Source organism: Physeter macrocephalus, chromosome 5 (genome assembly GCF_002837175.3).
Source record: "Physeter macrocephalus isolate SW-GA chromosome 5, ASM283717v5, whole genome shotgun sequence".
Lineage (NCBI taxonomy): Eukaryota > Metazoa > Chordata > Mammalia > Artiodactyla > Physeteridae > Physeter > Physeter macrocephalus.
In genome coordinates, this window is record NC_041218.1 from 9325542 (window position 1) to 9337742 (window position 12201).

A 12201-nucleotide genomic window follows, 5' to 3' on the forward strand; every position below is an offset into this window, starting at 1 on the left:
TAGCCATAATGGACTACAGCAAAAGCCGTCTCTAGAAGTCCAGAATTTGGAGGCAAGCAAAAGGAGGAATTCTTGCATGCAAATCCTTGGAAAAAGGAGGAAAGGTAAACAGAGATTGGGAGTGGTGCTTCCAAGGCCCCAGGTCTTCATCTTCCTCTTTTCCAAAAATGTTGGAAAAAGTTTTAAATTTCTGGTCAGAATGTTACCAGACTTGGCATGTGTGTCAGAAGGAAACATGGCAAACTGATGAATGATTGCTTAAAATATCACAGTCACATCCACAATCAAGAAGCACAAGAGCTGCAGGATTTTTAGAGACAGAGGTGATAAGGAACCTGACGTACGTGTCTGACTGCCCTGGGGTTCAGAGCAAACATGTCTGCGATTGCTGCCCATGCGCTGGATTCTTCCCAACTTGGCCTGGTCAAGGGCACTGGAGGGTACCTAAATCTGAATAGTTTTAGGATGTCCATATCGGCGACAGAGAAATATTTAACCCCTAAGAGTGTGGAAGATGTAGTCTGGTTGCGAAAATTCTCCCTTTAAATAGAGCTTTCCTTCAGAAAGTACTTTATAATGATTACAGTCTATTAAATAGTGATTCAAGATGGAAACATAATGGCAACCTGGAAAGAAAACCCAACACATCTTATCACATGGGAGTCACATGTGACTCCCAAATTATCCATTCATTATCTCTTCTCTTTTAGTGGCTTAACAAGGTTGTATATTTTGTGACAGTATCCACTTCCTCACTGTCAGGGTCTCCCACTGCAAATTACAAACAGATGTTTGTTGCTTTCAAGCCAGATGTCAGCACATCGGCAGGTGTTGAAGCCTATTTATTTGTACACAAAATATGCTGCAGCCTCGAATCACGATTTCGGTGTGTCTTCACCTTCCTCTCATGTTCACTTGCTCTGTTTCTCCTTTTTGCTTTTGGTAAGCCATTCCATACATAAGATTTAAGCTGTTCGGTCATCATTCCTGGGTTAAAATGGTCCCAAAACAAACTGCCAAAATTAACTGCCATGTGGGGGCTAGGAAGTTGTAGTCTTATGACATTTTTCTACCAAGTTTAGAAAGTTTTTATTGCCTTAGAGTCTTCCGTAATAAAATTTGTTACAGTCCACTCAAACTTTGTTCCCACTGATCACGTATTTCAGCCTCCAGAGTCGACAATCTGGCCTTTTCCACCAGCACTGAAATTCCCTCAAAGAGAAAGCACCAGTGATGTCTCACACCTTTGGATAACTTGAATAAATTAATAAGATCGGTTTAAATGATGTTTCTTAAATATCCGAAACTACTTATTAGATTGGTCCTGAGTATTTCATTCTTGAAAATCGCTTCCCAAATAGTTAGTTATCAATAAGTACAAATAAACACTCGCTCAAAGGTAGGCTTTTAAAAATTTTTCTTCTTCTGAAATATTAGTGTTTAAATTCTGTCACCAAAGTTAAAAGTGAATGGTCTTTCTGTCTGTGAGGCTGCTGTGTTCTAATTTTTCACTCTCAATCACTGGCCTTTTGCCCAAACCGATCGCCCTCTGAGATAGGAATGCACGAAGGAGAGAGACAGGGGAGGGGAGTGAACCAAAAAGACATTCTGCAAACTCACTGCCACCCTCTGCTTCAGGATGGGGTTCTTAGCCCAGAGATAACAACTTCCGGGACTAGGGAAAAGTTCTCCAATTCTGTCAGCTAGCAGTTCATTATTTGCTGCTTCTACTATTTTCAAAAAAAAACAAGAAAATAAATTAGACTTCTGTTTCACAGATAAGCTAAAAGCAAATGTGTCGCGTTTATGAACCAGTCAGCCTAAATGAAAACTGTATTCCTGACCTGGACAAAACAATTTAACTTTAGTTCAAAAGTGGAATTACTAAGTAATTTTACTACCTGTGTATGTGTAAACACGTGTGTGTGCGCAGAATCTAAGGGAACAAGACAAAACATACCACTGAATTTTATGAAGGAAAATGAGTATTGTTTCTGTTTTTCGTTTGTTGTTTGTTTCTTATAGGAGGGAGAGATGAAGTGACAGCCAAGCATCGGAAATACCCTTTACCTGCTAGAATCATGACATACAGGTTTGGAATGATGCTTAGAGGCCTTTAATTCTTCCATAGTTGAGAATCTCCTCAATGATAAACCCATAAAGAGATTTCTATGCCTGAGGCTAAAATTATGCAATGGTGGGAAATATTTACCTTCCTAAACAAAGTTTTAAACTTAGTTTAGTCCCTATCATCGAATAGACTAAGTCTAAAATGTCTTTATTCAAGTTCAAAGAGAGCTAGGTCTTCTCCAGTCTCAACATCTCTAATTTTGTCAAACATGATTCATATGACGGGGTTGCATTCTCTTTTCCCTTCTCTTAACGTGTTCCAATTAGCCTCTATTTCTCTTCAAATGAGGTGCCCAGAAACAAACTCAAGTTTCCAGATACAACCAAACGAGACAAAATAATAATACCTGATGTTTACTGAAATAATACCACATTTATTACGTACCAGACACTATGCTATGCAATTTATCATTTATCTCTTTTAATTCTCTTAGCAACCTTATAAAGAAAACTCTATGGGGAAAAGAGTGAATTAAAAAGCACTAAAGAAACTGACCAAGAACACACAGTTCATGTTGAAGCCTGGATTTACACCCAAGCAGTTTGACATCAAAGCCTCAGGAAGACAAAATCACCACACTGATCTGTTCTAAGCCCGATAAATAAAAATAACTGAGTCCCCTTTATGCACTACTGCTAAATCATTCTAGTTCTTATGTGGGTATTCTTTTCCAACCAAACGTAGGCTAGTGTGCTTAAACATTTTAAATATGGTATTTTTAAATTTCACACAATGTTCCAGGTGCTTGAGTTATGCTTTGGGGTCATGGTCCATCATACAACACTTCCATCATCTTTCGTGATTTCTTCATGTCATCACTGGGAAAAAAAGGGGGGGGTAAGAGGGGGGCACATATGTTTATATATCTTTTTCTAAATCATTTAATCATTTCATAGATCACAGAAACAGAAGGGCCCAGAGAGACAAATGTCACTTGACATTTACCTTCAAGGTGACATCATTCGTCAGCACTTTTTTGCATACTGTCCCATCATTCGCAAATTTATCTGTTTTCAGCTCCTGTACACGAATATCAAGTCCATATCACCAACTTGTTAGACAGTCCTTTTCTTCCTTTATGAACAGTTCTTTTACTGCTTCTTCCACCTTTCATTTTACTTCTGGCCCTAACTCCATATTTTTGTAGAATATGGTTATTTTTACCCAAGGTCACACATATAAGAGGAAATAAATCAAACATATTATATTCTGGGGAATTCAACACATTAAAAAGTGTCACCCTTTCTTTACTTTCTGTGACTTTACTTTTTTCATACTTTTTTAAAATGAATTTTTATTGGAGTATCCTTGATTTACACTGTTGTGTTAGTTTCTGTTGTACAGCAAAGTGAATCAGTTATACATACACATCTATCCACTCTTTTTTAGATTCTATTCCCATATAGGTCATTACAGAGTACTGAGTAGAGTTCCCTGTGCTATATAGTAGGTCCTTATTAGTTACCGATTTTATATATAGTAGGGTGCATATGTCAATCCCAATCTCCCAATTTATCCCTCCCCCCCATACTGTTTTATATAACATATTTTATTATAGTCTTGACAACCATAATGGCAACATGAAAATTTTGTTGAAAATCCCTTGTTTTTGGAGAACGTGTTAGGTGCCCCCTCCTACCCTGCCCCCTGGGTTCTTTGGGATTTCCATAACTAGGGATTCTCAAAGTCCTTTCCTCTGGATGTAACTAGGGATTACCAAAACAACAACCATAGAAAAAAACAACAAACAAAAAAATAGCAGGATTGCTGGTCAAGTTTGGGAAATTCTAGATTAGACAGTCTAGGCTAAGCAAGCCTCTGGACTTCTTGACCTCCCATAAACCATAATATAATAATGTCATTTTGCATCTCCAAGATTGTAACACAGCGTTTAGTATCTTTAAATTTATATAAGCCCAGAATTCCAAAGGAGGAAAATGTAAAGTGTACATATTTATTATGAAAATTATCACTATTAGTTAAAGGAGAGATATACTTGCATTACTTTTCGGATACTTGTAAAAAGTTTTAAGTTTCGATATTGATACTTTTTTCCTTGGTACAGAAAAAAACATAACTCCGAATTTTACAAAATGATATACAAAAATCATACACATAGATATCAATTATTTGATACAAGATAAGGCACTATCTCTACCTCCCCTACCCCCAAATTTAGAATAGTGAAGCCAAAAGGTAGAAGCAGATTGTTCCAAAATAACTGCTCACCGTATTCCATTCTATTAGAGAAAGTTATATGTTACATTAGCCAGCATTTACTGGTCAGGCAATTATTCCTTGATAATCCAGGAGAGAGTAAAAAAAAGAGATGCTCTGTGTCTACAGACAAAAGTATTGAGGCACCTTACGTCAAGATTCATATGGAAATTTCCTCTGCAGTACTGAGTTGTACTTAGATACTAGCTGTGCTGAAATGGGGCAGAAAACTAGGATAGCCAATCTCAGAAAGAAGCAGGGAAAAAGCAACTTTCCTTGCAAAAGTCAGTGAGGTGACTTGCACACCTTGATACATCTTTGGAGGGGGAAAATATGCATGTAGCCCCTGAAATGGGCCTTGGGAGCTCATGCATTTAATTACTGTCAGATCCATAGAAAGCTACAATGACTTTTCATAAAACATTCAAGTATACACTTGTAAGGCCATCTCATTAACACATCTTGACACTGTCTTGGCAGATAGGAAGTTATAACAACTTAGATAAGGTGACACGTGACACTGTCTTACAGGAAACTCATTCGGCCATCTGCCTACCCAAACAGATATCGTGCTTTTCTTTTCTGTAACCTCATTCACAAGGAGCAGAAATATGTTTTATCATGCTCATCCGTGAGCCTGAAAGTCAACTGAGCTCTGGGCTACGCTATCTAGACTAATTCAGTTTCCACTGTACTTATGAAAATAAAAATTATGGCATTATTTTCCAAAACGAACTGAGGTGCTGTAAGTGTACTGAGCTAATAATCAGGGCTTTGGGAAGGCTTAATTTATTCTACCGGAAAACGAACATTAAATTTTTCACAAGGATATCAGGAACTAGTAATATATCAGGAATTAGTCTTCCATTCTTTCCACTCAAGATAAAGTATGTAAGTGTAAACCACACATAGGTGGGTATGAAACAGATAAACAGAAAAGTCCCTATAGGGAACCAAGGATGGAAGATTGTTAGTCTAATGCTAGAAGTAGCCACAGAGAAAAAGAAAGATGGCAACTTGTTATTTACTTGACTTGAGGGCACGCCTAAATAAATTATCTCATCTAATCCAAACAGCCACCCCTTGGAATAAATATTACCGTCCTACTGCCTCCATTTAGTAAATTGTTAAGGTCACAGACCTAGGACACCGGGAACCAGAAAACAAACGCAAGTCTTCCTGACCTCAAAACCCGACTTCTTTCCTTTAGAGTATTTGGAAAGATTTTTTCATGTAGTGCACTGGTGAGAAGTTGGTTTCTTTCCAATAAAAATCAGGGAAATCTGTGAAACCTCTCTTTGAGGCAAAAGTATGGAGGCAATGGTACCTTGAATCAAGAGTTCATAGGCAGCCTTCGCAGGTATGTGGCATAATTAGAAGGGGATTTGTAACCTACAGAATTTAGAGTAGAGCATAGAAACAAATATTGTTAGAGCTATAGAAACACAGTGGATGAAGAACTGTTATTTTAAATCAGAATGTTGATCAAGAGACTGATAATCTAATACAGTATTATTAATCAGTAATTATTAGTAATTAATAATTAGTCATTATCTAATTAATTAGATTAAAACAGTATTACTACCAATATAAGGAAACCGCTAATTTGTATTAATTAAAAGGTGAACTAAATGTCTACCTATCTGAGGGAAATTAGGAGAACAACAGCAACAAAATGGTGAGAAATAGACAAGAATCTAGCCAGAGATACTGCCTCATCCAGGTCTGACTAAAGGTTTTATCACTACTGGAATTGGGTGCTTTTAATAGGAGATTGCACATGTTGTTCAATAGTAAGACTTCAGCCTTTCATCAAGCCTTTTGTCATCTTTATTAAATTTTTAGAAAGCCCAAGTTGAAAGGAACCATTTGGGTCTTCTTGGCATGGATGGATCTACCCAGTTACCTCTGCAGTCAAGATGCTGGTGCCCTGAGTGGTCTGTCATGCACAGTGCTAGCACAGGTCACAATCTTGGTGCTACTTAAAGTATGCATACTTCTCAAAATTAAGTATTTGGAATGAATTTTACTTTTCCATGTAATCAAATTTGAAAAATACGTCACTATATTAAAATGTTCCAATGTTCCATATGTTTAATGTTCCAATATATTAAAATACACACCAAACTTAATCAAGCTGAGTGTTCACTAAACAGCATTAATATAACTGTTTAAATAGTGAAAGTAACAATTTAGTGGGTTTTCTGATATATCCTTGACAAGAATTAAACTAAGCAGGAAAGGAAATATAATTGGGTAATTTAGTACAAAAATAAATTAATTAAACCAAATTACCTCAAAGTATAACCCTACTTTAAAATTTCTTTTTATAAAAAGCAATGAAAATAGTCAGTTCCTAGACTGTGGTCTAATAATTAAAACTATCTTTTTACTGCTATACTTTCAAATCTTATTAAATTGGTTGATGTTGATATCTAAGTCTATTTCAGAAATTTGTTTGGAAAGTACTAATATAGTGCATTAATTGTTTTTTTTTTTGGACGCATGACACTTTAGGATAAAAAGGAAAAGAAAAATATATTATTATTAATATGTCATTTCTTTTTTGAGAACTTTTCTTGAGAAAGAGCATGGTATGCCAAGATGGACATAGAATGGATTCCTATATTAGCTGTGAAATGTGGTCTCAATGTAGTCTAAACCTCTTTCAATATCTTATTATTCTTTTTTCTTTTTTTTAAAAAAATAAATTTATTTATTTATTTATTTCTGGCTGCGTTGGGTCTTCGTTGCTGCACGTGGGCTTTCCCCAGTTGTGGCGAGCGGGGGCTACTCTTTGCTGCGGTGTGCGGGCTTCTCATTGCGGTGGCTTCTCTTGTTGCGGAGCAGGGGCTCTAGGCGTGCGGGCTTCAGTAGCTGTGGCTCGAGGGCTCCAGAGTGCAGGCTCAGCAGCTGTGGCGCACGGGCCTAGTTGCTTCACGGCATGTGGGATCCTCCCAGAACAGGGCTCGAACCCGTGTCCCCTGCACCGGCGGGCGGATTCTTAACCACTGCGCCACCAGGGAAGCCCAATATCTTATTATTCTTGTATTTGGTATCATTCCTAAGCCATTTGTTACAGAAAAGGGTGTGTACTGGGGGGGGAGCGGTCTTTTCTAAATTTCAGTTCTACTTCACAATTGCACTGTCTATTGAGAACTATACCCCATTACTTCAACCAGAAGAGGAATATCTAATGTAGTTGTCTATAGTTTACTGTGTGATTCCAATTAGTTGCTATAAACGTAAAGAAAGAAGTAACTTTTTTTAAAAATGAAGTATAGTTGGTGCTGGGGTGTATGTTTTCTTTTAGTTTTTAACTCAGACACCAAAGTCCAAAAGCATCCTTACACTGTGAAGAGCTTCCTAGGATTACGAAAAACGCAATTGGCAATGAGCGGATTATAATCCAGATTAGGTTACTTGCAAATTTTCTGCTCTATCAGTGGAGAATCCTTCAAGGTAGGTTCCATTAAAAGTCTACAAATTCAAGGACTGCGTCTTAGAAAAATAATTACTATGAAATGCATTTGATTCTCCTAGAAAACAACAAAATACCTGATCCCTTACACCATGGAAAGCAAAAGATAAAATCTTTATTAAAAATATAAAAGGTCATCTCCCCTTAGGAGAACTCTAGTTGTGAATTGGATAGAATTTATGGCTACGTGCTCACTCCTGTGATAAACGTTGCAGCATCTTGAGGAAGGTTAAAGAATTGCTGGTTAAAGGACTTGTAGCATCAAACTGTAGTCAACTTCACGTTGCCTGAGAGCTAATGTGACCTGTGAGCCTAAAATGGTGATAGGCGGCCCGGCTGGTGCAGCTCTGTCCTGCTGTAGCTCCCTGGCAAAGAGGCCACTGCCATTCCAGAATCACTGAGTGATTTACCGGTGAATATGCATGAGATGCTAATTTGCAAGGATTCAGTGAAAACTAAGTGTTTTGATGAGGAAGACTGGAATAACGAGAAGGGAGGAGTGAGGAAATGGGGTAAATATACCATAAGCCTTGATTACCCTGAAAGTACAGCAGGCATCCAGTTTATCTCTTCCTGAAAGCTTGCAGTTTTATTTCCTTGCCTATTTTCAGCATGACATGGGCCACTGAGAGAAGAGAGTCAAAACCACTCACAGTTTATTTTAAATGGAAATAAATGGTTTATGAGCACATTTCTTCTAACAACTTTAAAAAATAATGTGAGGCCTACGTTTTGAAGATCTCAATTTTTTGTTGTTGTTAGCAACAAACTTCTAATTTACCTTTAGACCACAAATGGTTTTCTATATCTAATCAGTCTTACTCATTAGCTTTACCTCGTTTCTTCATTAAAAAAAAAAAAAAAAAAGCTACAAGCGAATTCCAGAAATGGAATGTAGAGCACACCAATGTTGAGTTTTCTCCCCCTTACTGTTATTCTTCCTGAAATTGTAGTACTGTTTAATTAATTCTGACATATACTACGCTTTCTTCTGGAACAGAGTCTGTTATTTAAAATCAACAAGTAAGAAATAGCTATGAATATACCTTCAGATGAACAGAATGAATTCCCTGAAGAGGGTTCCTAATACTTTTTTCTTTTTAATTGAATTTCTCTACATTGTACCAATTGAAACATGTACTCAGCAAATGAATAAATACTATAGAACCTCTCACAAAAGATTCACCTTGTACAGGCTGTTCAGGAACCTTGGAGCTACATACGCGCCCTGAGAGATGTGTGTATGTTTGTGTGTGCATGTAACTTCTCAAATACCTGAGTCTAATGATCAAAAAAGAAAAATAGACAATTAGAACTGAGTTAAAAATAATGAGACAGAGTGAACAGAAAAGGCAGAGTCGGCTGTGGTGGAAAAAACACTGGATTAGGAATTAGAAGATCTAAACTTAGACCCTAGGTCAACCGTTAATCATGTGATCTCTGGCAATCACTTAACCTCTCAGATACTCAATTTCTTATCTATAAATATGTATAATAAAGACCCTTTTCTGTAAGGGAGTCTTAGGAGGATATAATCCAATAATATATGTAAATGTACTTTGTAAACTACTAAGTGCCACATATATTATGTTTCCTGTAAATTCAATTGATAGTGTCTGACATTCATGTCTTTGTATCTCAGTTTTCTCATCAATAAAATGAAAGGACTGGGATTAAATGCTTTCTCAGCATTGTTAGGAGATCCAAATGTAATGGTTTTTTAATACAAAGTAAGGTTTGGGCATGTGCTCAGACAATTGTAAAGTCAAAGGGAAGGGATCAAAAATACAGAGGAGGGTGCAGAGCAGAGAGTGGAGGCTGCCATTATGGGGAAGGGGGAAGGTGGCAATGGATAGAAGAAGCCAAAACAAAGGAAAATGTATTAATTAGTATTAATTATGAATTTGAAACAATGGACTCAAGTCATAATATTGATTTGAGGTAAGTAAGAAATGCTATCTTACTAGATCTAGTCAAAAAATAATTCAGGAAGAAATATTACTCAGATGGCCATTTGAGACTTGGACATATTGACTTGCCTGTTTCCTTGTATGCCTCTGATTGTCTTTTTATTAGATTTATACCTCTCTTTCTCTCTCTGTCTCCATCTTTATTTTTATTTAGGCACATAAAGCTTCCAAATCCTACCATTTATCTTTTTTTTTTTTTTTTTTTTTTTGCGGTACGCGGGCCTCTCACCACTGCGGCTTCTCCCCTTGCGGAGCACAGGCTCGGGACGTGCAGGCTCAGCGGCCATGGCTCACGGGCCCAGCCGCTCCGCGGCATGTGGGATCCTCCCGGACCGGGGCACGAACCCGTGTCCCCTGCATCGGCAGGCGGACTCTCAACCACTGCGCCACCAGGGAAACCCCCTACCATTTATCTTTATGTACACAAAATATGGGAAGTATACATGAGACCCTCCCTTCGCCTACAAGCTATTAATTGTAGCTTCTAGATTCTAAAATACATTCTGACACGAAGACAGGAAATCATATAATCAATGGCCAGGAAAGAGGTCAGGCATCCAAGACCAACACTATAAATCCAAATCAGAAAACAGCTTAAATACAGCAGATGTCTGGTCTTAACTGGGTAGAAAAAATGCCGAGTTCTCTCAAAAGGAAGTAAAGAAAATAGGCAGTAGAAGATGCCCGTTCATTAACGAGCTGCGTGGAAATCTACCAAGGATCATTGCCCATCATGTTGTGGTAGCCCTAAAAAGTGGGTTACTCAAACAAAACTGAAGTAACCTATTATAAAAAAATATATTTATTAGCCAGTTTCTATGTGCCACAAATTATCTAATTTAATTCTCATGGTGACCTTAGGAGACACAGGAAATTAAAGGCTCAGAGAAGTTAATTACTTGCCTAAGGCAATACTGGGAGTAACTAGAACAAGATTTCCACCTCAGCACTCAAGAATCTTATCCGCTAAGCAACATTGCCTTTCTTAGGCATCAAGAGGCAGAGTTCCACATTATCCTCTGTTTTAGACTGTGTAGCTGGCCCCTGTGATCTCCAAGAGTTTATCTTCAGGGAAATTGTATTCTTCAAGTCTATTACAAAATGTTACTAGGAACTTCTTTTCTGATCAGTTGATTAGATACTTAATAAGAGCTTGGTACTTAATGAGATACTTGACAAAATCTCCTACTTTGCCCCTTGGTTGATCTGTAGAATTCACAGAATAAGAGCATTTAACTTACCTATTAATGCTGGACATTAGGGGAAATATAAGAATCTGAGTAATACCCATGGGTCTAAGATGTTCTAAGACAGGATCACCGGACAGTATCTCCAAAGACAAATATCTTGAATAAACTAGGGGGACAGTGTTCCATTTATAGGCTCACTTCTACTTCTACTATCTTTCCTGAACATTCATCCACAGCTTATGGAGGGAACTGAGAATATGCGTTTGAGGCTAAAATGAAAGATGTTGTGATGGTGCGAAGAAGCATAACCTCTCCAAACTTTGCTCAAAATTAATTTCTTTGAACCGCTCTTACAATGTTGCATTGCCTATTCCCATGACGCTAGCAGACACTATGAGATCAAGAAGTTTACTTATATTCCGTGAACCAACTGTTCTCTAGCTGTACTATATTATCCTATCACTCCAGGGAAGCCAGAACTCTAGCAACTGGTAGTAAATAAATATTTTGATTGGATAATTTCTGTATGGCAAATTCTTCACCATGCCCACTGGATGATGAGAAAGGAGGCAATGTATTTTACGTCTCAGGATTTAATGATATGTAGTATTAATGACACCATGAGTCCAGAAGTTCTTAAATGAATGCAGGGTAAGGGCTGTGAGAGTTCAGAGTGCAATGGTTTGGAAGTCTTCTTTGAGCTTGTAGCTTTCACTTGGCCTTGAAGGACGAGTAATATTTAAAGGAAAAAAAAAAAAAAGAATGAGATCTTCCAGGCGTGAGGAACTGCAAGAATAAAGTTGCAGAATTGGCAACACTGGTCATATTCAGGGGACTGAAAAACAATAAACATCTGGTTGGACCACAGGATTCATATTGCAGAGCATGTTCCTGAAAATGTAACTGAGAACTGAATCAATTAAGTTGTCCATATTTCTTAGTCAAATAAATGTGATATTTAACCCTGTATCTGCCACCCTGGACAAGTTAATTTCTCTAAAACTGTATTTTCTATCTGTAATATAAGGATGCTTGCTCACAGAGTAGGAGAGTAAAATGTGATTCTCTATATAAAGAATCTAATACAGTGTCTGGTGTGTAGCTTAAGTATCTACATGGTGTTTTAAAGTAATAATAATAAATACACTAATAGCATTGGATTATCCTCAGTAAATTGAATTTTAGTTTTAATAAATTGATTGAACTGTGAAA